Source organism: Protopterus annectens, chromosome 7.part1 (assembly GCF_019279795.1).
Source record: "Protopterus annectens isolate FY-2018-M chromosome 7.part1, PAN1.0, whole genome shotgun sequence".
Classification (NCBI taxonomy): Eukaryota; Metazoa; Chordata; order Ceratodontiformes; family Protopteridae; genus Protopterus; species Protopterus annectens.
This window is the reverse complement of record NC_056740.1, coordinates 149323285-149349076: the sequence shown is the minus strand read 5'-3', so window position 1 is coordinate 149349076 and position 25792 is coordinate 149323285. Positions and strand designations below refer to the sequence as shown.

Sequence of the window (25792 nt, the reverse complement as noted above, 5' to 3'; positions counted from 1 at the left end):
TGCATATTGCTGTAGTGTGATAAACTAGTCAGGTAGGGGTTCTATTCCAAGAGAGACCAACAGTGTGTGTGTGTCTCTGTCTGCCTGAGACAGGAACTATGCTTTTTAGAGTATGCACACTCTTTACCATTCACATGACCACCTTTGGCAATCCTGCTGATGTCACCCAACAAGACACACACCTCTGGGACTGCTGTAACCCAGTAATCTCCGTAGCGCATGCTGTAACTGTCTAATGCTGTAGCGTGATACACTAGTTAGGTAGGGGTTCCTATCCAGGACATGGCAGGTGTGTGTGTGTTTGACTGTCAGAGCCTGTGTGGAGGTGGCTGTGTCTAACCATGGGACATGTTGGGGTGCGGATTTTGTAGTTTTCCTATATGGTGTCCGTCTTATATGTCACAATGTCCACCTCATGAGCAGTCAGTCAGCCAGCCAAGGGACTGTGTTGGCAAGCCATACCCCTACATCTGGCAAAAGGCCTGGTGAACAAAGTATGCAACCCTACTATTACCCGGAATACGTCCTGAACCCATGTGTCATACACAAATATACTTGCCTAGAATACCCAGCTATGTTGCTAGTACCCTGCACATTGATGACAGATAGTAGGCATGGTGTGATTGCAGTGGGCTGCAGATGGCATGACACCCTGTACAGCAGTACAACAGGCACATAATTGCGGACAATGTACCTTCACTATGTTCCCCACTGGATGCCTGCAACATATGTGGTGCCATCAAATGTGATCCATAGAGGTCATACGATGCCTTACACATGTGCCCTGTATGGAGAGATGACACTGACACCTGGAAATGCCTGTATCATGCTATCAATGCAGGTGCAGGGTCAATAAGCAGGTTCTGCCACATCAGGCCAGTATTGGCATATCGGAGGATAACAGTCTGTGTACACAACATGTGCCAGCCAAACCAAGTACACTTGTGCATGTCACTGTACATTATTGTGGGACATGCACATCCCAGGCAATGTCCATGTCAAGGACTATCAAACACAGACATGGCATGCACTGCAAAGCTATGGCCATACACAATGGTAACCAGGATGTCAGAACAGTTCATACAATACCCATCTGTGTGGGACATTGCAGACACTACACCCCTGTACCACACTGCACACCATTGTCTGGTGGTATGATGCCAAGGATTACCCTCACCCAGCCTTGTACAGCCATCTTGCACAGCCAACCACTACACACCCATGAAGCAATGCACACATGCATGTCAGTACTGGCACCTTGTGTCTGCGTGTGGGGTATGATGCTATGAACCAGAGTCACTCCCAGTATAACTCCAATTGTCATACCGACAGACGTCAAACACGTTCACATGCCCTAGCCCATAGAACCTCCGGATATCCCCTGTAGTGCATGTAGTACCTATGCATTACTGCAGTGTGGCAAACTAAGTGATTTGGGAGTGTATTTGTGGGCCTGGCAAAGAGTGTCAATGTGAGTCTATTAGAGAGTGTGCTTGTGTTGACAATGACATCCATTCATGTGGACAGGCATGTGTGCTACACCTAATGTATGTCTACTATATCTCAGTTGCAGATGTCACACACCAACACACATATATGTTCTTACAGCACACCAACATATCAGCTTTGTGGCACACGGAGTAACTGCATGCACTTGTAATAGTAATGACTAGTCAGTCAGGGGTTTGAACCCCTGTACTAGTAGGTGTGTGACAGATGATGCTTAGGTTTTAGTCTCCAAGCCCTTCTCTGATGTACTTTGCCTCTGTCTGTCCCTCCCACACACTCTCCAGTGGATGTGGAGGTGTACACTTGCTCAGCAGCAGCTTGTGAACTGTAAGTGATGGTCATGTTCAAGTGATGGCCTCTGCACCTATTGCAGTCCTCCTCTAGCTGATTGCATGTGGAACCGCTGTGATGATGTTTCCATAGCCATTTGCATGAAAAACACAGTACAATATCTAGGAACATCATGTTGGAGTTTGCCCATAACAGTTGCTGGGAATGGTACATGGATCTGGTGTTTGGTAAACGGCATCACAGATGATATCTGGATGTTCCTCAAACAACATACACAGTGGGAAATAGCCTAAAGACAGGAGAGTGATGTGCCAGACATGACTACAGCATGTAAGTGTAGCTATGCTTCATTCAGACAACTGCCTGTTTAATAAGTTGTGTGTGGTAATGGTTATTCTGCATGTTTTACAACTGACAAGACAGTGCTCTGTTTGTGAGGGACCCCCATCTGTAGGACCATCTGTGGACTGGTCAGTGTGTGGAACCATTTGTTTCCTGTGTTACTCACTGAATACACACCTGTGAACAGCAGGAGCATAGTGTGAGGATTGCAGCCAGTACATGGTGATAGTGATGAGTTACTGCCATTGCATCCCCGACTGGACATATGTCACATGAAACAGTGGTATGACAGACAGTGTTTAGGGTTCTCAGTAATATGCCAATAATGGGCCACTGTTCATAGCTGCAGTCACAAGTCTTCTACACATTGTACAGATGTCATGCAGTATATATATGCATGTGTTGTGCTCCCTCTGCAAATGTATACTATCTGATGTGCTGGGCTGATGGTCATATCTATGCATGCTGTTGTAAGTAATCATGAATGCTGTTGACTATTACTAAGCCATATCTGTGTTTAAACTGCAACACCATAGGCTCTATGGGTTTGGAGGTCCCGGCAGAACCTCCTGTCCTACCTTAGCTGGCTATTGCACTGGGCACCAGCACATCTGTGGCCCAGCCTTGGACCTCCACCTCTGTTGGCCTGCACCGTCTTCTGGTGGTACCACCACTGAGGATGGGTCTTGTCCCCCCCTGAGAGCAGGTCCAGACAGGAACATGTCTGCAGTTGCACAGTCCCAGACGTGGTGCACAGGGGGCTAAATATGGGGTTTCGAGGCCAGATACACCAGCTCAAGGGCAGAGTGTCACATTTACAGGATGAGGCTGCCCCTCCTAGACAGCCCCCAGCACGGCCACCTTTGCAGTTGTTTTGGTGCAGTGGTAGCTGCCCATAGCTGGGGATCTCTGAACCACTGTTTCCATCTGGGGGCTCATGGGCTTGTGAATGCTGAACACCACTCCCCGTCCAAGGTGCATCCCCCCACATGTGTCATATACCGACCCTGTATGCTGTCATGTCTGTCATCCTACCCTACCTATCCTCCATGAGCATACCTACTCTCCTTCCCCCACATCCCACTTTCACCCAACGGAAACAAAAGGCCAATCGGTTCCTAAAACAACATTTGCCCCATACATAGCTGTCCATTTCACACACGTGTCCACTGCACACATGTAACCCTTTTAATATGCATCACAACATACTCCAGTTGTCCTCACCACTGTCTCTCAGGTGCACGATCCTAGTATGCACATGACTCCTAAATGTTTCAGGTACACGTGAAGCAGACGACCCCATTGTACACACAACACTACCAGTCCCTCTATGGTTACCCCAATTACCTTTATCATGATGATGATGTTGCACACAGCACCTTGCAAGAGTACTGTTCTCACATAATGATTGGACAGGAACTGTTGTGTTAATGTAAATAACATGCACAGAATGATGTATATGGCCAATATAGAAATTTTTGCGTGTATGACTGACATGTGTCTGTCTGAGGGAGTCTTGATATTACATAGGACGACACCACTACATAATACAGGCGTTGCTGGTGTTTCCCTTTTCATTCCTTTGTAATGCTTTGTTGTCACATGGGATGTTCGTGATATATCTATATATATGTATATCTATTTGCTGGACATAAACACTCACACATACATCTACATGATGGAATTCATTTCCTATACTGTTGAATGACTGCGCTGGATGATATGTTTGTGATAAGGTCCAATGTCTGTATATCTGCCATGGCTTAGTGGTAAATCACAACAGCTGTATGTGCAGGGTCCTAGTTTCGAACCTTGCAGAGGCTGTTTATTTTGTTGCTGGGCAGAACAAGGCCATTGGATACGGTGTGATTAAGGCACATTAAAGCAGTTGTGAGCGGGTGTGCGTGGGTTTGCGTGGTGCTAAGCAATGCTAACCTCTGGTTACAGTTTCTTACACTCATTTAGCCTCTACATTGCTTTATCAGTGTAATACTCGCATACTGGCGCCCAAACAGGGTTACACACGCTTGCTCTCGCACTTGCAAATACACTGCATTTGGTGTTTGCATCTGACACTCACGCCCTTGCATGAGAGTGAGTACTACGATATTACCTTGTGATACCTATTACATCGGATTACATGCCTACAGTATAGGGAATGGTTGCCCATACGGCAAAAGCATGCTGTTCGACTGTATGTAATCCGCGGCCTGTCCAGAGTTTGATTCAAATTATTGGTGTGTTCCTCTTACAATCTGCACCCTTCTGGCTAATAAATGGGAACTGACACTCTTCAATACAAACAAGTAATTGGGTTTGGGAACCCACATCCTTCAGCCGAGTCATGCTACTGCATACCTAATATTCTATCATCTTTCTAAGGTTGTCAGTGGAATATGAGCTTTCTGTCCCTATCAGACCTCTCATACGATAGGGGAAATATACAAATTGAATCAGGGACACAGCATAACATCAGGGACACATTTAAATTATTGGTGCTATTAACCTGACACAGTGACAGACTCAGAGCATATGAATTCATACACATTTTCTGAGGTAAATGATGTTTATAACTCTTAATTGTTGTTGTTATTCATTACGTGTAATTCACCACCTTACATCCAAATGTCACTAGTTTTAGGAGGGATTGAGTGGAGCAGAGTTAGAAACAGAGTTGAAATCTGGGACGTTCCTGGAAATTGGGACAGTTCAGAGGTATGGTTCCCTATTTGTTCCCCCAATGGTTTATGTCCTGTCCAGTGGATGTGCTCTTAGAGGTTGAGAGGTATGGGCGTCAGCTATGCCCATTTCGGAATATTACTTACATCCCCGGGGCGGTCCTAATACGACTGCGCCAGCCAACACCTGCACGCCTAGGCCCATAATTGCATATCCATAGTTCCCCCACCTGTCACTCCTCTACAGCACTCATCCTTACTGAGGGTGCAGGTGGGGTATAAACACACCACTACACACTGCCCACTCTCCCCGTGTCGGGACACATGTCGTAAGTTGTGTTGACCCATGGGTTATCAGGCTTGCACAACCTACTGGTCCGTGTACATCTACAGGCTGGTTTGATATGTCATTACCAGGACTGCCTCCGATCATTAATTTTTGGTGTCCCACAAGGGACATCAATGTCTATGTTTCAAGATTAGACCTGGCAGGTCTCTCCCACTGGTAGTATCCTGCCAGTGGTCTGGGAAGTAGTGGTGTGTTTACCTTTATAGGTTCATAGGTAGGTTCATAGGTAGGTACTGGGCTATCTGCCCGAAGGCATATATTAGCCCAGCCACGTTGTGAGGTATTCACTGCCCCTTTGGTTAGTTACCTATGCCCTTCATCTAGCAGCTAGCACCCTTGGCCCCTGTCTAGTAGAGCTGTTGGTATGATCCCTGGTGAGAACTTTCTGTTACCCATCCACTCGTCAAGGTTCCTCTTGAAGAGTGATAGTGAGGGGCTCTGTCTTATGTAGATCGGGACCTTGTTCCATAGCAAGGGAAGTCTTTGCGAAGGGAATCCATCCCTCCAGCATGCTCTATTCATTGTTGTGCTGAGCTTTATATCCCTAGAGCGTGTAGCTCGAGTAGATTTGGTTTTGCTAAGATGGAGCATGTTCAACAGTTCTGGGTTGGACATGGCTTTGAATGTTAGACAGAGATTGCCTCTAAGAAGGCGGTATGCAATAGAGAAAAGCCTTAATTTTTTCAATTGTGCTGCATAGGGCAACTGTTTGAGGCCAGTAATCCTCTTAGTGAGGCACCTCTGTGATGTCTCCAGCTGCTGGAGATGGCTAGCCAGGTACATTCCAATTGGTGCATTGTACTCAATAATGGGTCTGATGAGGGAAGAGTAGAGGGGCACCATTACATCCTTAGATCTTGATGCAAACCCTTTCGTGATCAGATGGGTCACATAGAAGGATTTTCTAACCACCTTGGCAACATGGTTATCAAAGGAAAGCTGACTATCTACTTGGGTCCCTAGATCCCTTATTACTTCTTCAGATTTCAGGGGGTTACCTCCTACGTGGTAGTTCGTGGGTACTCTGTTTTTTCCAAAGGGGATTACTACACATTTTTTAGCATTTAGCTTGAGACCATGGCTTTGACACCATGCATCAGTCTCATTTAGGTCCTTCTGGAGGATATCCGTGTTGGCCAGAGACTCTATTATAGGGCCCAGTTTGCAGTCATCCGCAAACTTGATCAGCCACAGCCCTTCAGTGCTTGCTTGTACTTCTGAGAAGTATATGCCAAACAGGAGGGGCCTCAGGGCAGAGCCCTGAGGCACACCGCTCGTTACTGGTCTGGATTCGGACATAGATCCCGCTACTCTTACTTTGTGGGATCTGTCTGAGAGCCAGTTTGCAATCCATCTTGTGAAGTAAGGGTGTATGCCCAGGTTGGTGAGTTTATCAATAATACCCGAATGGGGAATGGTGTCAAATGCTTTAGCAAGGTCAAGGTAAGCCGTGTGTATCTCCTTTCCCTTATCTATAGCCTGAGTAACTGTCTCAAAGAAGTCCACCAGGTTCAGGAGGCATGATCTGCCCTTGACGAAGCCAAACTGTGTGGGGTCAAGTGTTTGGAGGTTCCCAATCTCTCAATTTATGAGTTCCATAATGATTTGCTCCATTGCCTTACAGATCAGACTGGTCAGGCTTATTGGTCGGTAGTTCCCAAGGTCGGTTGTGGGCCCACCCTTGTGCAGCGGAACCACCGTTGCTGTGCGCCATTCTATGGGCACATATCCTGTTGAGAAGCTGAGACTGAACAGGGTATTCAGATGCAGGGTTAATTCATTTTGGAGCTCGTGTATGACACAGCCCGGGACACCATATGGTCCATTGGAGGCAGTGTTTTTAGCTTTAGATGGAGCCTTATTAACCAACGTATCAGTAATAATCGGGGTTACACAATCCCCTGGAATAGTAATAGGCCCTGTAGGTGGTGGTGGTGGGGGGATTTGCACTAAACCTGTCAGCCAAGATGTTGGCAGTGTCAGTGGGGTCAGTGTATTTTGTTCCATTTTGTACTAGCTCAGAACAGACCTGAGCGTTGCCATTTAGGTTTTTGACATAACCATAGAAGGCCTTATGGTTATCCTTGGCATCCTTGGCAACTTTCTTTTTGAAATTGGCTTTACTTGACTTGATGAGGGCCCTCAATTTCTTACTAATGCTGATCAGGGATGATTTTTCTACTTGAGATTTGGCCTTTTTTTGTATAGGTCTCCTCCTTTTATTGTATAGTTTGCTTATGGCCGGAGTCCACCAGACTGGTTTCTTCTTGCTTGAGGAAGGAGTCTTGGTTTTATTTGGGATAGCACAGTCCATGCAATCCTGAAGATGTATATAAAGTGCCTTAGTGTAGGATTCTGCATCCTGGATATCATTATCCTTCTGCAAAGGAATAGTGAAGCTTTCCACTTCTGACGCAAGTAGTTTGAAGTTTGCTTTGGAAAGGTTTTTTACGATGGTTTCTTTGACTGGGGGAGGTGGAGGGGTGAGGATGTCCAGGGTTATCAGTTTGTGGTCTGATCTGACCAGAGAGGGAATGATAATGGGTGTGGTACAATGGGCGCTCATATTTGTGATGGCTAAATCCAATATGTTGTCCCCTCTAGTGGGAGAACATACCAGTTGTTCAAGGGCATTTGAATTTATAAATTCTATGAACCGCTGGGCATAGGAGTTAGAACTTTGGTAGTTCACCCAGTCTATACCAGGGTAGTTGAAATCACTCAAAATTATGGTGTTGGGTAGGACCTTTACATTTTCCAATGTCTCAAGGAATGCTGAGTGAGCATCTTGGCACATGGTGGGCGATCTATAACAGGCTACGACTTGAAATGTGGTTTTGCCTGCTGATAGTTGCTCATGGATGATCTCTGGGGCATCATGCTGTGCCACTAACCTGGAGAAGTGGGAATTCTTGATGAATATGGATACACCTCCACCCTTTGTACTGCGATCCGGTAACTGAGGTCAGAAGGTATGATATGAACTGTAACCTGGTAGTGCTGGGGTGCTCTCTGGAGATTTGAACCAGGTTACCGTCACTGCACAAACATCGATTTTCAACACACTGAGGAGTGCCTCGAGTGCGTGCGTTTTGAGGTTGAGATTTCTGGCATTGAGTAGCATTACTCTTAGTTTTTGGTTACCTGTGCTGGTTACAGTGGTTGGTCTGTCCTTTGAGCCTTGCCTAAAAAAGGCACTATGGGGATGGCAAGAGCCATGGCCAGTATTCGAAAGCCTAGGGGTGACAGGTGCAAACCATCTCTGGTGAAAGAGCGAGGCTTGTCTATCATGGCAGACAGACACTGGATCCCCTTAGAAAGACACCAGAAGCTTAGCCAATTGTTGAAATTGATCATTTTGTCTTTGTATTGTGGTATCATTCTAGGTGAAGGTAGTATGCTGCTCAAGGTCAGGGTCATACCAGCTTGGGCTACATGATCAGAGAGCTTCTCAATGTCTCTTTTCATGTAGTCTAGGGAGGTACGTCTTAGATCATTCACACCAACATGTACAATGACCACGTCATACTTGTACGTGTGTGTTTGTATGTCTCACCGGCCTAGCTGGGGGGTGGGGAGGTTGATGCTATGTGTTACACGTTTGTTTATTGGAGCCCTCACCCCCATATGGACGGCCTGTGAATAAGAAGTTATGTACCTACCATAACGTTCCATGTTAGTTGTCTTCTTCTTGCATTTTTTTCTTGCTGGTTGGGTTCGGAGCCGACTCGGCCATCTTCAAAAGCTCGAGAGCTGCTTACTGGCTCGAGGCCCCCCTATGTCCCATGATGCCTGGCGCTAGATACCCAGATCTCGTTTGGTAACCTAACTACAGACATAATAATAACAATTATAATAATACAATAAATTTAGCAGGATACAGGAACCTACTGGAGAGACTGACAGAAGTAATAGCCAGAGAAGACTCAGTCAGTGATCAACAAACCTAAGGAACTCTTCTCGGTCTACTAGGATAGGGGGATGAAGGGTGGGACGCAAGAAAGAAGGCGAGAAGAAGACAATTAACATGGAATGTTATGGTAGGTACATAACTTCTTAATGTTAAGTTGTCTATCTAGCCTTCATTCTTGCTGGTTGGGACAGCGTCCCTAGCACCTCAATCGTGGGTGGCTCATCGGAACAGACTCTTCAGAACAATGGAACCAAAATCAGCTCTGCTTCTGGAAGCCACATCCAGTTTATAATGTGAAATGAAGGTATGTGGATTAGCCCATGTAGCTGCCGTACAAACAGTTTCCATTGGCAATCTGGCCTGAAAAGCCACAGAAGTAGCTAGAGCTCTGGTGGAGTGACCTTTGGGTTTAGCAGGAAGCTCTTTATTTCTTAACTGATATATAAAGGTAATAGTAGAAGTCAACCACCTAGATAAGGTGACTTTTGACACCGGTATGCCTTGCTTTCACTCAGCGTAAGACAGGAACAACTGGTCTGATTTTCTGATTTGCTTGGTTCTATGCAAGTAAAAGCGTAATTGTCTATGGACGTCCAGCTGATGTAACTTGTATTCTGCCTTGTTGGAATAATTTGGAAAGAACACAGGTAGTTCAATGGACTGATTCAAATTATAATCAGAAGTAACCTTTGGAAGAAAGGAAGGGTTAGTCCGAAGAGAAACTCTATCATTGTGAAAAACTAGGTAAGGAGGACGAACACAAAGAGCCTGAAGTTCAAAAACTCTTCTGGCCGACGTAACTGCGACCAGAAGAAGGGTTTTCCAAGAAAGAAACTTCAAGGAACAGGAAGCTGCCGGTTCAAAGGGGGGCAGTATTCGGGAAGCTAGAATCAAATTCAGATCCCACAGAGGCGGGGGATCTCTTACTGGGGGCCTGAGTAGAGTAGTCTCTTTAAGAAAGGCTTTACAAAGCTTATGAGACATGATGCTGGAATCACATTGGCCCGTATGAAAGTTTGAAATTGCAGCTAGCTGAACTCTAATCGTGGAAGAAGAGGATCCTGTTCGAAAAAGTTCTGCTAGAAATTCTAAAATATGGTGCACAGGGGCTGAAAAGGGATCTATCTTCCTGTTCTCTGCACATAAGGAAAAACGTTTCCACTTGCTAGCATAAGTTTTCCTGGTGGTCGACTTATGCGAGGATAAGATGATTTCACGCACCGAATGAGAGATGTTGGGAAGCCTGGCTAAGGTCGGAAGTGGAGAAACCAAGAAGTGAGCTGGAGAGATTGAAGAGATTGGTGCAGCCCGCCCGAATGATGGATCAGGAGTTCTGGAATTGGGTCCAGGGTCCAGGGCTGCTCCAGAAGGTGATGATGCAAGAAAGGGAACCAAATTTGTCGAGGCCAGTAAGGGGCAATGAGGATCATCTTGCATCCCAATGTGGTGGCTTTCTGAATTAGTTTGGGAATCAGGGGAAATGGAGGGAATGCATAAAGAAGTCCCTGGGGCCAATCGTGAACTAGAGCGTCTCTGGGGAGGTGTCCAGGGAGAGGAAGGAGAGAGAAGAAATTGTCACACTTGCTGTTGAAGGGAGTGGCAAAAAGGTCGCAGCAAGGCTGACCCCATTTGCGGAAGATTTTGTTCGCCACAGTCTCATTGAGAGACCACTCGTGAGACATAAGAATTGCTTTGGTCAGCCTGTCTGCTATAATGTTGGACTTCCCAGGGATGTGCGCTGCTATCAGAAACCGTTGGGAAGAGATCGCCCACTACCAAAGTCTGAGTGCTTCTCGACATAAGGGGTACGACTTGGTTCCGCCCTGCTTGTTGATGTACCATACCACTGACATATTGTCTGTTTGAATTGCAATGGTCCCGGTGGGAAGAAAGTTCTGAAGAGCTTGCAATGCTAAAAGCACAGCTCTCATCTCCAAGACATTGATATGCAGATGGTACTCGTGAGGCTGCCAGGAGCCTTGGACTGTTCGACCCTGAAAATGCCCCCTCCACACACACACGATCAGGGAGGCATCCGTGGTCACCGTAGTTACTGGAGGAGGAAGAACAAATGGTCTGCCCTGGTGTAATGATGGGGAAACCATCCACCAAACAAGTTGGTTTTTGCATGACTGTGTGATCCTTATCATGTGAGACATTGGGAGTTGCTGGAAGGACCATTGTGTGAACAACATCCACTGAAGAATCCTCATGTGAAAACGTGCAAGGGGAACTAGTATTATAGCCGCTGCCATGAGACCCATGTTTTTAGGACAAATCTGGCCTGAATCTATTTGCAACCTAATAAGACCTGCACATGTCGTCGAATGGCTAACACTCTGTCTGCTGGGAGAGTCGTGTTTAAATTTGCGCCTATAAAGTTGATAGATTGACAAGGTGACAATACAGACTTTTCGAAATTTATTGTGATGCTTAGAGTAGAGCACGTTTGGATGGTGCAGTCTCTAGCTAGCAGCAGGTGATGCCTGGTGGTTGCAGTAAGGAGCCAGTCGTCTAAATATGGAAATACCTGGAATACTTGCCGTCTCAAGTGAGCGGTGACTACTGCCAAACATTTGGTAAACACCCTGGGGGCTGTGGTGAGGCCAAAGGGCAGCGATCTGAACTGATAATGACTGGCTCCCAGCCGGAAGCGGAGGAAATCTTCTGGAGCATCTGTGCATTTTGATATGGTAGTACATGTCCTGAAGATCTATGGAGCACATCCAATTGTCCTGACCCAGAAAGGGTAAAATGGACTGTAGCGTGACCATTTGGAACTTCGTTCTTTGAACAGACCTGTTTAGTCTGCTGAGATCCAGAATGGGTCTCCAGTCCCCTGTCTTTTTTGGTACCAAAAAGAACCTTGAGTAAGTTCCGGATCCTTGTTGGTCTGCTGGAACTGAGGATGGCTCTTTTTCTTAGCAGTTTTGAAATTTCCTGAACTGCTTGATCCCTTAGATTGGGTGGAACATCTGGAAGGGATTTGTTGGAAAAGAGTGGAGTGCGAAAGAAGGGAATCTTGTAGCCTTTGCATATGATAGAAAGTACCCATTTGTCTTGTGTTATACTTTGCCAGGCTTTTGGGTACAGCGATAATCTTCCCCTGACTGCCACCGAAGATGGACAGTCGGGCAGCACTTCAGGGATGCTGGAAGGGCTTGTCAGAGAAGGATTCTCTTTGGCCCTGATTTTTGCGGACCCCCCCCCCTGCCCCTAGGGCACCGTCTATTGTTGTTCCCTCTGCTGCCCCTGGAGGGAAACTCCCCACGTGTGTCAGGCACAGCTCCCTGGGATTTCTGGAACCACATCTTCCCACTCTTCTGACCCTTGGGATATGGTCTTGAAGGAGTGGAAAAACGGACTCCAACGGCAGAGAGAGTCTTGCCTTCCTGCTCACACCTGGTAAGGGTATCTTTCACCTGTGGTCCAAACAGAGCAGAACCATCAAAGGGGGTGTTGGTGAAAGATGTCTTGAAGGGTTCCGTAAAGTTGCATAACCGCATCCAAGTGTGTCTCCTCAAAGCCACACCTGTGCCTGCGGCCCTACTCGCTCCATAGGCTGCATAAGAGATGAGCCGCATGGAGGCGTTTTACTACAGAATTTAGAGTCGCCAGCTGGGAGGCAATCTTAGCCTGAGCCCCCGCAGCTGATGGATCTTGAAGGGTATCGCCTAGCTCTTTAAGGAGATCCCTTTGAAGGCGGGTAAAATGGCACAAATAGTTCAGAGACCTCATGGAAAAGGTCGCTGAGGAAAACATCCGCTTCCCATATCTGTCCATCGTCCTAGATTCCTTATTAGGGGGATGGACAGACGAAGGAGTTTCAGCCAACTCCTTTTTAGTGGCCGCTGCTACCACCATGGCATCCACGGGAACACCCTTAGTCAGAAATTGCTTGTCTTGAGGGGCAGTGATGAATTTTGTGGGCCTTTGGGGAGTTGGTTCCATAGAGCCTGGAGCTGACCATGCCTTTTGAGCCACCACCGGCATCAGTGGATCGAAAGGTGGAGACACCCAGGAGGTGGAGGGTCGGGAACCAAACGCGTCCAGGAATACGAACTCATCCTCAGAAAGGTTAAGGGGGGTCCAGTTCCACCTCTGCCTAAGGATTTCAAGGATGTCTGAGAAGGAGACGTCCTCAGAGGGGGATCTCGGGGACCCTTCCGACTCCTCCAAGTCAGTATCTGAAGTGATAGACTCAGGGGAGTCAACATGCTTCCTCTTGCATTTCCTCTTTCGAGGGGGCTCCTCTGAATGAACGGGGGAGGCCTCAGAAGAGGAAGATCCACCCAATGGGGTGCCCTGGAGCGTTTGTTCCCCACGCTTGGGGTCTGGAGGAGGGGCAGAGGCAGGAGCAGGCACCATGGGGGGAGGAGCCGATGAGGCTGACCGTGAGGCTGACTCAGATGCCAGCACACTCCTCATGACCTCGAAGGCGCCCTTTCCTGATACCAGAGAAGGCTCTGGCTCCGAAGAGACCGGAATCCTTCCAGACACCGAGAGAGATGGCTCTGAAGCCAATGTAGGAGCCAAACTCACCTGCGCTGAAGCTTCGAGAGGGAGAACGGGGTCGGACAAGGGTCCAATGCCACTCGCCCCCTCAGAGCCGACAAGGGAGTCCCGGCGCCCGGATCCCTCCAAGGACGGCACCATGGAAGAGATCGGAGCCGACGATGGAACTGAAAGGGGAGGTATTAGCGCCGACGGACCCACGGTTCCAGCCACAGCATGCTCCGGCTCCAAACTCAAGGGATGAGTCGAAGGAGGAACTATTGGAGAAACAGGTAGAGCCGAGCCCTGATGAGGAGGGCTGAGTAGCATTTTTGCCAGGGCCTGCGACTTTAAAAGCCTGCTCAACACTCTCTCCAAATCATTGTCAGATAACCTAGACGACCGAGAAGAGTGGGACCGATGACTACGCTCAGATTGCAGTAAGGGTGACCCTGGAGCCGAGTGTATCGACTCCAAGGATGGTGACCTGGAGCGTTTTCGACTCCCTGACGGTTCCGACGGAAGAGTCGGGGCCGACTGGGAGATAGGTACTTCGGCTCCGGTTGGAGCCGAAGTTGACGTAAAGATAGGTGCTTCGGTTCCAGCCGGAACCGAAGTTGAAGCAGAAGCCATACTCGGCGACGGCTCCGAGCTGGGAGCCGACGGCTTCAATGGCCTAGAAGGTTTCACTGACTGAGTCTTGGCCGGTGATCCTTCAGGTTTAAGCAAACCCCTAAGGATAAGCTTATTTCTATGCTCCTGCAGGACTCTTGGACTAAAGGCGTGATACACCGAACAAGAGTCCTGCAGGTGTAGGGAGCCCAAGCAATAAACACAAGAAGTGTGACCATCTGTCACGAGACATTTTCTGAAAGTATGAGTCACACTTCTTGAATCCCGACACTTTTGTGTCTTTAGACAGTCCTGTGAAGGAAAATCAATTACAAAGAACAAGAATAAAGGAGAGTAGGTAACTGGAAAAAAATATACACAAACCACACAAGTTACCACACCCTAACAGCACACACACACACACACACACACACACACACACACACACACACACACACACACACACACACACACACACACTATATAATATAAGACCTACAACTACCACAATTTCTAATGAACTTTGTCTACCTTAAAAAATAAAACAATGATAAGCCTCTAACTAAAACAGCTTACTTTGAAAAGGTAAACGGGAGTGGGGGAGGGAGAGGAAAACTCTCTAAGGAGAAAACAAGTTTTTAAGGGGGGGGGACACTAACAAACTACCATAGAACCTACAGCTAAGCTATGACAATAAGCATATATTCAATATAGTACAAAAAAGTCCTAAATATAGTGAATAAAGAGAAAATATATGACCTGAGCCAGTAAATGCAACCTCGTAGCAGAAACGGCAAACGAGATCTGGGTATCTAGTGCCAGGCATCATGGGACATAGGGGGGACCTCGAGCCAGTAAGCAGCTTTCGAGCTTTTGAAGATGGCCGAGTCGGAGCCGAGGATCGGCTCCAAACCCAACCAGCAAGAATGAAGGCGAGATAGACAACTTAACATCATATGTTACTCGTAACTGTTGTATCATACCCTAGCTATATACGTGTATATTTACAGTCACATATATATATATTTATTTATATCTGTATATGTATGCATACATGTATATTTATATTTTGATATATATATATATATATATATATATATATATATATATATATATATATATATATATATATATGTATATATATCTCACAACATATGGGTCTATGGGAGTCTGCATATTTATATATTTATATGTGGGTATGTATCTGTCTTCTGTGTCTGTATATACACATTTGTACTACAGAGAGGGAGAGGCTTATCTCTATGTTGCTACGGGTAGCAATACACACACATACCTCTACATATATATGTCAACATCTGGTTATTCCGTTCCTTGCCATATAGATTACACTTTACTGCAGTGGGACTCGTAGTGGGTGTGGCTGCTCATTGGGCGACACCTCTGCCCTATGAGCACATTTGCTTACATCCCTAGGGCTGTCCATATAGGCCCACATCAGCCAACAACTGCACACCTTGACCCATAAGTAGCTACCCATAGTTCCCCCACCCACACCTCCTCAACAGCGCCTATCCTTACTCTGGGTCCTGGTCTGTTCTGGACACACCACTACATGCTGCCCACTCTCCACTTTACGGGACCCATTTCATACAATTGTCTCATACATATTCATATGGCGCTGCTGTGCCATCTGTAGTGAGGATGCTCGGTGCAAGGCTAAAACCGTCCTTGCTGCGAGCTTCTTGAATCCCGGGGAATGACTTGTAGTGTATGGATCCCTATAATTATGCTCTGAATTTGAGGAAAACACATACTTGTTAAGCACCTTCTTGACATAAGAAAGGTGTTTAACAAAGTTTCATTACGTACCTCTTACTACTGTAAAGCTTTAGTCACACACTGGAGCACTAACAGCAAACAGTGGCCATCATAGAGGATTTGTGGGAAGCTGTTAAACACTTTATTTGGACTTTTTTAGTGCTTAACAATACTAATGAAGTGTTTAACAGCTTCCCACCACCCTTCTGTGGAGGTTGCTCTCTGTGTCATCGGTATGTGCATTACAGCACTACTGCACTTTCTTCTCTAATTTTTGAATACTTGGCTACTGGATCACATACCTTGCAGGTGCAACATTAGCTTTATTTGTGTTTCTATGACATTTCTGTGCTATAATTCCAGATGTAATGCATACTCACACTACAACTTGTGTGAGACATGGTTATGTTATGGGAGTAGACAGCTAAAAAGACTGCCATTTTATATCACAAAGTTCATAGGTTCATGGGTGGTTACTGAGCTATTGACCTGAATGTCATTATAAACCTAGACATGGGTGCCCAATATAATACTAAACAAACCTAATATAAAGGATCTTGCCTAAATTCGAGATCTTAGTTAGCAACGACCGCCCATATCCAGGAGAGTCATAGCTGAAATCTGTGGCAGGAATTTATGGCTTCCCATCCAGTCATCCAAGCTACGCTTAAACATGGTCATACAGGGACTTTGTTTGATGTCGACTCATAGCCTATTCCAGAGGACAGGCAACCTCTGAGAAACATAGCTGTCTCTCCAGCAGGTCCTATTTATGTTGCAAGACAAGAGAAGATCCCTGGAGCAGGTGACCCTTGTCTCATTTCACTTGCAGATGTGCAGCATTTCCATTAGATTTGGATCCATGGTTGCTCTGTAGGCCACGCACAACTCTCCTCTAAGCGATTTGCATGCTACTCTGTACAGTGACAATGACTTCAGTCTGTCAATGTATGGCATCTGTGGGAGACCCTCAGTTTTCTTGGTTAGAAATCTCTGATGTCTCTCAAGTTGCTGCAGGTGCCTGGTAAGGTACATACCAAAAGAAGCACCACACTCAGTTATTGGCCTGATGAGGGTTGAGTACAGGGATGTTATAACCACTTTTGCTCTTGAGACAATGTCTTTGCTAATGAAGTGTGCAACGTAGAATGCCTTCCTTATCATAGTAGACATATGGTGGTCAAAGTTTAGGCTACAGTCAACTTGCATTCTCAAGTCTCTCACTACAGAGTTGTTACTTAGGATATTATTATTTATTTGATAGTCTGCACAGATATTGTTATTACCAAAGGGGATGATAATGCATTTTTAGCACTGAGTTTGAGTCCATGGCTTTGGCACTAATCACTGGTTTGTGTAAGTTCATCTTGAAGTATACTGACATTGTTTGGGGATTCAGTGATTTGCACCTAATTTGCAGTCGTCATCAAACCTCATCAGCCACAGCACCTCTATTCTGGCCTGAACTTCTGAGAAGTATATTCCAAACAATTGGGGCCCAGCACTTACCCCTGTGGAAACCCACTGGTGACAGGTCTGCTGGTTGTCCCCAACTCTGACTGATAGTGATCTGTTGGTGAGCCAATGAGCAACCTATCTGATGACATATGGGTTGATATTCAACTGGGAGAGTTTATAAATGACGCTCAAATGTGGGATTGTGTCGAAGGCTTTGGCTAAGTCAAGGTAGGCTGTATGCACAGATCTGTCTTTGTCTATGGCTCTGCTGATGTTTTCGAAGAAGTCCACCAGGTTTAACAGGCATGACTTGCCTTTGGCAAAACCAAATTGTATTGGATCAAGGGTTTGGAGATCACCTACATTCTTATTTATAAGGTCCATGATGATTTGTTTCATGGCCTTACAGATAAGGCTGGTTAAACGTATGGGTCTGTAGTTCCCAAGGTCTATGCTGTACCCCCTTTATGAAGGGTCATCCAAACAAATAACCGAACCAACAGTCCTTGAAGGGCCAAACTGCAGAAACATACACAAAGTAAAACAAAAATCAACAGGACTGCCACGGCTAATGGCATCAAGCTTTAATAAAAAACAAAGACAAGCACTTTTGCATTTATAACCAAATGCTTCATAAGATCTAAAAAAGAAAAATCCAATAAAACATTTAAGTACATAGTCAACCAATCCAGGTTACTTTTTAAAATCACAAGTTATTGCATCAATACATCAATTTAAGTACATTCAGAGCTGGTTTTAGTGGAATATATCCATTTAAACCTGGATGTCTATCTGCTTGTAATTTTAAAATCCATTGCAATTCAGCATTATCTGTATGGTTTATCAAGTCACCCCCTGTATCATTTAAATGTATACATTGTAATGTTCTAAAAGAAAATGTGTGCCCTTGACATTCTTTATCGGCTAAGGCATTTTTCTCATTGCCTTTCTTGATGTCGTATAAATGCCTCAATATTCTATCCTTAAACTTTTTATTAGTTTTGCCTACATAGAAACTTGTACAGAAATTACATGTAGCTAAGTAAACTACACATTCTGTACAACAATCCATATAGGCATTATGTTTAAATATAAAATTTAACCGTGAATGCTTAAAAACTTGTTCTTTAGAAAGAGATGAGCAAGCATGACATACTCGACAGGCATATGTGCCAATTCTTTCTGATAGTATGTTTATATTATTAGATTTTGTAGCTCCACATAGTTGTCTTTTTAAATTCAAAGAATTCCTAAAGAAAAATCGGGGAAAATCACCTACACAAGAAACTGTTTTCTTATCTACTTTTAAATATCTCCCAATTCTTACGTATAATATCACAAATAGGACTTACATCACTAGTATATCTAGTGCCAAATCTTAATCTACAGTCTTTATTTTTTGCTGCTCTCTTCTTGGTTATCAGTGGAAGGTCTTTGTGAGAAAAAAAGGTGTATAAATAGTCCTTCTTCCATCACAGATTTGTTTTTTTAGTTTTATTATATCCTCTCTGTATAAAATTATTCATCATAAGTTCTACTGTATTCGTGAATACATAGCCTAGAAGCTCTCACATATTGACCTTTTACAATATTGGGATAGATATGCCTAGGATGCATACTATCTCAGGTTAATAAATTCAACAGTATGCATCCTAGGCAAATCTATCCCAATACTGCAATGATGTAGGTCCTATTTGTGATAGTATGCCTGTCAAGTATATTGTGCTTACCCATCTATTACTAAAGAACATGTTTTTAAGCATCCACGGTTAAATTTTATATTTAAACCTAATGACTATGTGGATTGTTGTACAGAACATAAGTTTACTTAGCTACATGTAATTTCTGTACAAGTATCTATGTAGGCAAAACTAATAAAAAGTTTAAGGCTAGAATATTGAGGCATTTATACATCAAGAAAGGCAATGGGGAAAAAATGCCTTAACCAAGCATAATAAAGAATGTCAAGGGCACACATTTTCTTTTAGAGCATTACAATATATACATTTAAATGATGGGGGGGGGGGGACTTGATAAACCTCACAGAGAATGCTGAATTGCAATGAATTTTAAAATTACAAGCAGATAGACATCCATATTTAAAGGGATGTATTCCACTAAAAACAGCTCTGACGGAATGCAAATTGATGCACTGATGCATTAACTTGATTGGTTCTGATCTTAAAGAGTAACCTGGATTGGCTGGCTATGTACTTAAATGTTTTATTGTTTTTTGATTTTAGATCTGATGAAGCATTTGGTTAGAAATGTGAAAGCACTTGTCTTTCTTTTTTATTAAAGCTTGATGCCATTAGCCGTGTTGGTCCTTTATGAAGGGTCATGACGGTTGCCGTTTTCTATTCAGCAGGAAAAAAACAGTACTCAGGCTGTGGCTGAAGAGAGTACCTAATGGAGTTGCTAACTCGTGTTTTAGACCATTTAAAACGCAACCTGGGATGCAATCAGGTCCCATAGAGGCTGTGTTTTTGGCCATGGAGTCAGCATTAATGACTTGCTCTTTGGAGATGCAAGGTGGGGAAGATGTTGTGGGAATGCTTTGTGGAATGTTTGAAGAGGACAGGGGGTGAAATTTTAGCCAAACCCGTCAGCTAATAGGTTAGCTATTTTCAGAGAATCAGTGTGTGTGATGCCATCCACAGCTAGTTCAGCACACGTCTGGGTCCTGCCTTTAGGTTACAGATATAGCTGAAGAATGCCTTATGGTTATTCTTAGCTATGGTTGCTAAATTTTTTTGAAGTGGTCCTTAGAGGATTTTACAAGTTGTCTTACTTTTTTCTTCAAGCAGAGGAGGGTATTTTTCCAGTGCAGGGACCTCTCTTTTTTATTCTTAAACAACAACTGCTTCCTCTTGTTGTATAATGTATTAATGCTAGATGTTCACCAGGGATGCTTGTTTTTTCTCGAGGATCTTGTTTTGATCCTATCAGGTACAGCTGGGTCAATACATTTGAGTAAGTGCTTGTACAGGGCATTTGTGTATACCTTGGTATACCAGTTAATACCATCTGTGGGAACAGGAGCTTGGAAATTATTTATACCATCTCTTATGAGGGTCTGATTTGCTTTGGTGAAAAATTTTAGCCTGATTTCAGCTAAGAGGGGTTCAAGAGTTATACCTACATCGAATGTGACTGATTTGTGATCAGATCAAACCAGTGAAGGTCCTATACTTGTGGTGGTGCAACGGTCAGCCATGTTCATGAGGACCAGGTTGAAAATATCTGAGCACCTTGTGGGGTTGTATGCTATTTGCTCTAGGGCATTAGTGTTGACAAAAATCCAGGAACCTTTGTGTGAGCATGTTGGTACTCATATATATACTTCTCAGTCAATGGAGTGATAGTTAAAATCGCCCATGACTAGAGTGTTTGGTTACAATTTGATTGACTCAAGTAGGTCCAGATAAATAGGGTTGATATCTTGGTCCATTGAAGGGGGCCTACAGCTAACGTGTTAGTTGAACTTTTCCTGTCTAACCAGTCTAGAGGTGCATTTATCTTTGATGAAGATAGATACTCCTCCTCCTTTTGTTCATTTTGAGGACTGAAAGTGTGGAAGGCATTGTAGCCTTGCAATGCCAGGGTTCTCTCTGTGGCCCTGAACCAAGTTTCTGCAACTGCACAGATGTCAACATCCTCCAGGGAGAGGAGTGCTTCCAGAGAGTGCAGTTTCTGATTTAAACTCCTAGCGTTTAGCAGCATAACCCTTATTTTATTCGTGAGTGATATTTTCATGTTGGAAATTTTTTTTCTTGAAACCTTGCTTAAAAAATGCACTGTGGGGGATGTAGGTGCCTTAGCCAGTAACTGTAAGCCTAGAGAGGACAGGCGAAGACAATCTCTGGCAAAGCAGCGTGGTCTATCAACCATGTCACCCCAGGCTGACAGGAACTAGATTCCCTTAGAATGATAACAAAAACTAAGCCAATCATTGGAGTCAATCATTTTTTGTTTATATTGTTGTATCATCCTGGGTGAGGGTAGAATGCTGCTCAAGGCTTGGGACATACCTGCTTGGAACACGTATTCATGGAGCACAATCATGTCTCTCTTCATATAGTCTAATGAGGCATGTCTCAAGTCATTCACACCAAAATAATTTATTTGTTTTACATTTGTTTACTAGGAAAGTTCGACTGGGCAGCAAGCCCGTTTTCAGAGGAGACCTGGGCAGAAAAGCTACACTACATAGTATCTAATAAAACATATAGCAGTAGTGTAAAACAACAACAAATAGATATTAACTAACAACTGAGAAAGCTAAACTATAATAAACCTAGTGTCACTTACAATAAACTAATAACAAAGTGTGGCCAAATACAGCTCAATATGTCAGCATAAGAAAGCTGAAACTTAGTTCAGTATTATACATTCAAAATATATCCCTGTATCTGTTCTAAGAAGAGGCATGTTTCATTAAATGATCCAATTTTGTAGTACTTCAGAAGTAGGGAAGGAGAAATACCTGAGCTTGTATAAGAGGGACAAGTACGTAGACAGTAGGAATGCGTAGAGTATAAGTATGGGAAAGGTACGAGGGATGGAGAAAAAAAGGGTAAGAAGAGAGGGAAAGGTGAGAGTGGTTTTGGAATGGAATAAGAGGGTGTAGAGAGGGCAGGTATAGAAGGCTCATCCTGGTGTAGTGCAGGAACATAGCCAGGTGTTTCTTGGGAGTTCCTTAAGAAGTAATTTGAAGTTGGAAGTATTAGAGGTGTTTTAAATGTGTTGGGGAATACAAACCAATTTTTTTTATATATATCTGATTAGACAGAGAGCTATTGTTAGTCTTGGTGACTTTTAGGAGGAGTTTGTCAGAAGATCTTCGCATTCTAGAATTAGAGTATTCCTGAATTAGATTTTTGAGTGCAGGGAAGTTGTCAGGTTTGTGGAGAATGAGGTGCGCAATAGTGAGTTGGTTCAGGGATATTAGATTCAGTAGTCCTAATCCAGTTTAGTTCATGAAGGGAAGAGCAGTGATGAGATCTGCATGGATGGCTGGTAACAAATTTTGCACTTTTATTATAACATGACACTAAATTGTTTATATCAGATTTTCAGAGGTTGGTGAAAATAGGAGAGGCATAAAGAAGAGTGTTGTAAGTAAGGTACAGCCTGGATCTATATAGTGACCATAGCTTTTTATGGACATTTTTGATGGATAGTGCTATGTATTTATCAAATTTTAGGCCTATACCTATTATTACACAAATAAGTTTGGTGTGTTCTACAGATCAATTTTGGTTTTGTTGGAGGAGTTATTCTATTATTCTATTAATTATTCTATTATTATTTATATTAACTGAACTGGAAGTTAGTCAGTGTTTGCTGAATTTTGTTATTTGCTAGTAATTACAGGTGTGGGGGTAGCCACATTCTTTGATTTCCTGTCCTTGTTTATTTAAGTGGTACAGTGTGAACTATTTTCTGCTTAAAAACCTCAGCTTTGGCTGGCTAAGAACTTGGTTATATTCAACTGGACGTATAAGAGAATTTAAGTACTTTTACCTGCACTTTTTTTAAAAAAAAAATACAGTATTTAATTTGATTTAAACTGTGTTGAAGGAATATTTAACTGAACTGGCAGTTTTAACACTCCTCATTGTTATTTGCTAGTAATTACAGGTGTGGGGTAGCCACATTCTTTGATTTCCTGTCCTTGCTTATTTAAGTGGTACAGTGTGAACTATTTTCTGCTTAAAAACCTCAGCTTTGGCCGGCTAAGAACTTGGTTATATTCAACTGGACGTATAAGAGAATTTAAGTACCTTTATCTGCATTTTTTAAAAAAAATACAGTATTTAATTTGATTTAAACTGTGTTGAAGGAATATTTAAATGAACTGGCAGTTTTAACTCTGCTCATTGTTATTTGCTAGTAATTACAGGTGTGGGGGTAGCCACATTCTTTGATTTCCTGTCCTTGCTTATTTAAGTGGTACAGTGTGAACTATTTTCTGCTTAAAAACCTCAGCTTTGGCCGGCTAAGAACTTGGTTATATTCAACTGGACGTATAAGAGAATTTAAGTACCTTTATCTGCACTTTTTTAAAAAAAATACAGTATTTAATTTGATTTAAACTGTGTTGAAGGAATATTTAACTGAACTGGCAGTTTTAACTCTGCTCATTGTTATTTGCTAGTAATTACAGGTGTGGGGTAGCCACATTCTTTGATTTCCTGTCCTTGCTTATTTAAGTGGTACAGTGTGAACTATTTTCTGCTTAAAAACCTCAGCTTTGGCCGGCTAAGAACTTGGTTATATTCAACTGGACGTATAAGAGAATTTAAGTACCTTTATCTGCTCTTTTTTCAAATAAATACAGTATTTAAATTGATTTTAACTGTGTGGAAGGAATATTAACTGAAATGGAAGTTAGTCAGTGTTTGCTGAATTTTGTTATTTGCTAGTAATTACAGGTGTGGGGGTAGCCACATTCTTTGATTTCCTGTCCTTGCTTATTTAAGTGGTACAGTGTGAACTATTTTCTGCTTAAAAACCTCAGCTTTGGCCGGCTAAGAACTTGGTTATATTCAACTGGACGTATAAGAGAATTTAAGTACCTTTATCTGCACTTTTTTTTTTTTAAATACAGTATTTAATTTGATTGAAACTGTGTTGAAGGAATATTTAACTGAACTGGCAGTTTTAACTCTGCTCATTGTTATTTGCTAGTAATTACAGGTGTGGGGGTAGCCACATTCTTTGATTTCCTGTCCTTGCTTATTTAAGTGGTACAGTGTGAACTATTTTCTGCTTAAAAACCTCAGCTTTGGCCGGCTAAGAACTTGGTTATATTCAACTGGACATATAAGAGAATTTAAGTACCTTTATCTGCATTTTAAAAAAAAAAAATACAGTATTTAATTTGATTTAAACTGTGTTGAAGGAATATTTAACTGAACTGGCAGTTTTAACTCTGCTCATTGTTATTTGCTAGTAATTACAGGTGTGGGGGTAGCCACATTCTTTGATTTCCTGTCCTTGCTTATTTAAGTGGTACAGTGTGAACTATTTTCTGCTTAAACACCTCAGTTTTGGCCGGCTAAGAACTTGGTTATATTCAACTGGACGTATAAGAGAATTTAAGTACCTTTATCTGCACTTTTTTAAAAAAATACAGTATTTAATTTGATTTAAACTGTGTTGAAAGAATATTTAACTGAACTGGCAGTTTTAACTCTGCTCATTGTTATTTGCTAGGAATTACAGGTGTGGGGGTAGCCACATTCTTTGATTTCCTGTCCTTGCTTATTTAAGTGGTACAGTGTGAACTATTTTCTGCTTAAAAACCTCAGCTTTGGCCGGCTAAGAACTTGGTTATATTCAACTGGACGTATAAGAGAATTTAAGTACCTTTATCTGCACTTTTTTTTAAAAAATACAGTATTTAATTTGATTTAAACTGTGTTGAAGGAATATTTAACTGAACTGGCAGTTTTAACTCTGCTCATTGTTATTTGCAAGTAATTACAGGTGTGGGGGTAGCCACATTCTTTGATTTCCTGTCCTTGCTTATTTAAGTGGTACAGTGTGAACTATTTTCTGCTTAAAAACCTCAGCTTTGGCCGGCTAAGAACTTGGTTATATTCAACTGGACGTATAAGAGAATTTAAGTACCTTTATCTGCATTTTAAAAAAAAAATACAGTATTTAATTTGATTTAAACTGTGTTGAAGGAATATTTAACTGAACTGGCAGTTTTATCTCTGCTCATTGTTATTTGCTAGTACTTACAGGTGTGGGGGTAGCCACATTCTTTGATTTCCTGTCCTTGCTTATTTAAGTGGTACAGTGTGAACTATTTTCTGCTTAAAAACCTCAGCTTTGGCCGGCTAAGAACTTGGTTATATTCAACTGGACATATAAGAGAATTTAAGTACCTTTATCTGCATTTAAAAAAAAAAAATACAGTATTTAATTTGATTTAAACTGTGTTGAAGGAATATTTAACTGAACTGGCAGTTTTAACTCTGCTCATTGTTATTTGCTAGTAATTACAGGTGTGGGGGTAGCCACATTCTTTGATTTCCTGTCCTTGCTTATTTAAGTGGTACAGTGTGAACTATTTTCTGCTTAAACACCTCAGTTTTGGCCGGCTAAGAACTTGGTTATATTCAACTGGACGTATAAGAGAATTTAAGTACCTTTATCTGCACTTTTTTTTTAAAATACAGTATTTAATTTGATTTAAACTGTGTTGAAAGAATATTTAACTGAACTGGCAGTTTTAACTCTGCTCATTGTTATTTGCTAGGAATTACAGGTGTGGGGGTAGCCACATTCTTTGATTTCCTGTCCTTGCTTATTTAAGTGGTACAGTGTGAACTATTTTCTGCTTAAAAACCT

At 43.0% G+C, this 25792-nt stretch overlaps 1 protein-coding gene and 1 long non-coding RNA gene across 2 annotated transcripts in view; one reads left to right on the top strand and one right to left on the bottom strand.

The window, feature by feature from the left end:
* The window catches only part of LOC122807560 (sodium- and chloride-dependent taurine transporter-like), a 1880476-nt gene that overhangs the window by 34265 nt on the left and 1820419 nt on the right, over positions 1–25792 (bottom strand). The window lies entirely within an intron of this gene.
* Positions 22738–25225, top strand: LOC122807662. Its single transcript, XR_006365710.1, has 2 exons — positions 22738–22801; positions 25183–25225. It is a non-coding gene; the product is annotated as an uncharacterized LOC122807662 (long non-coding RNA).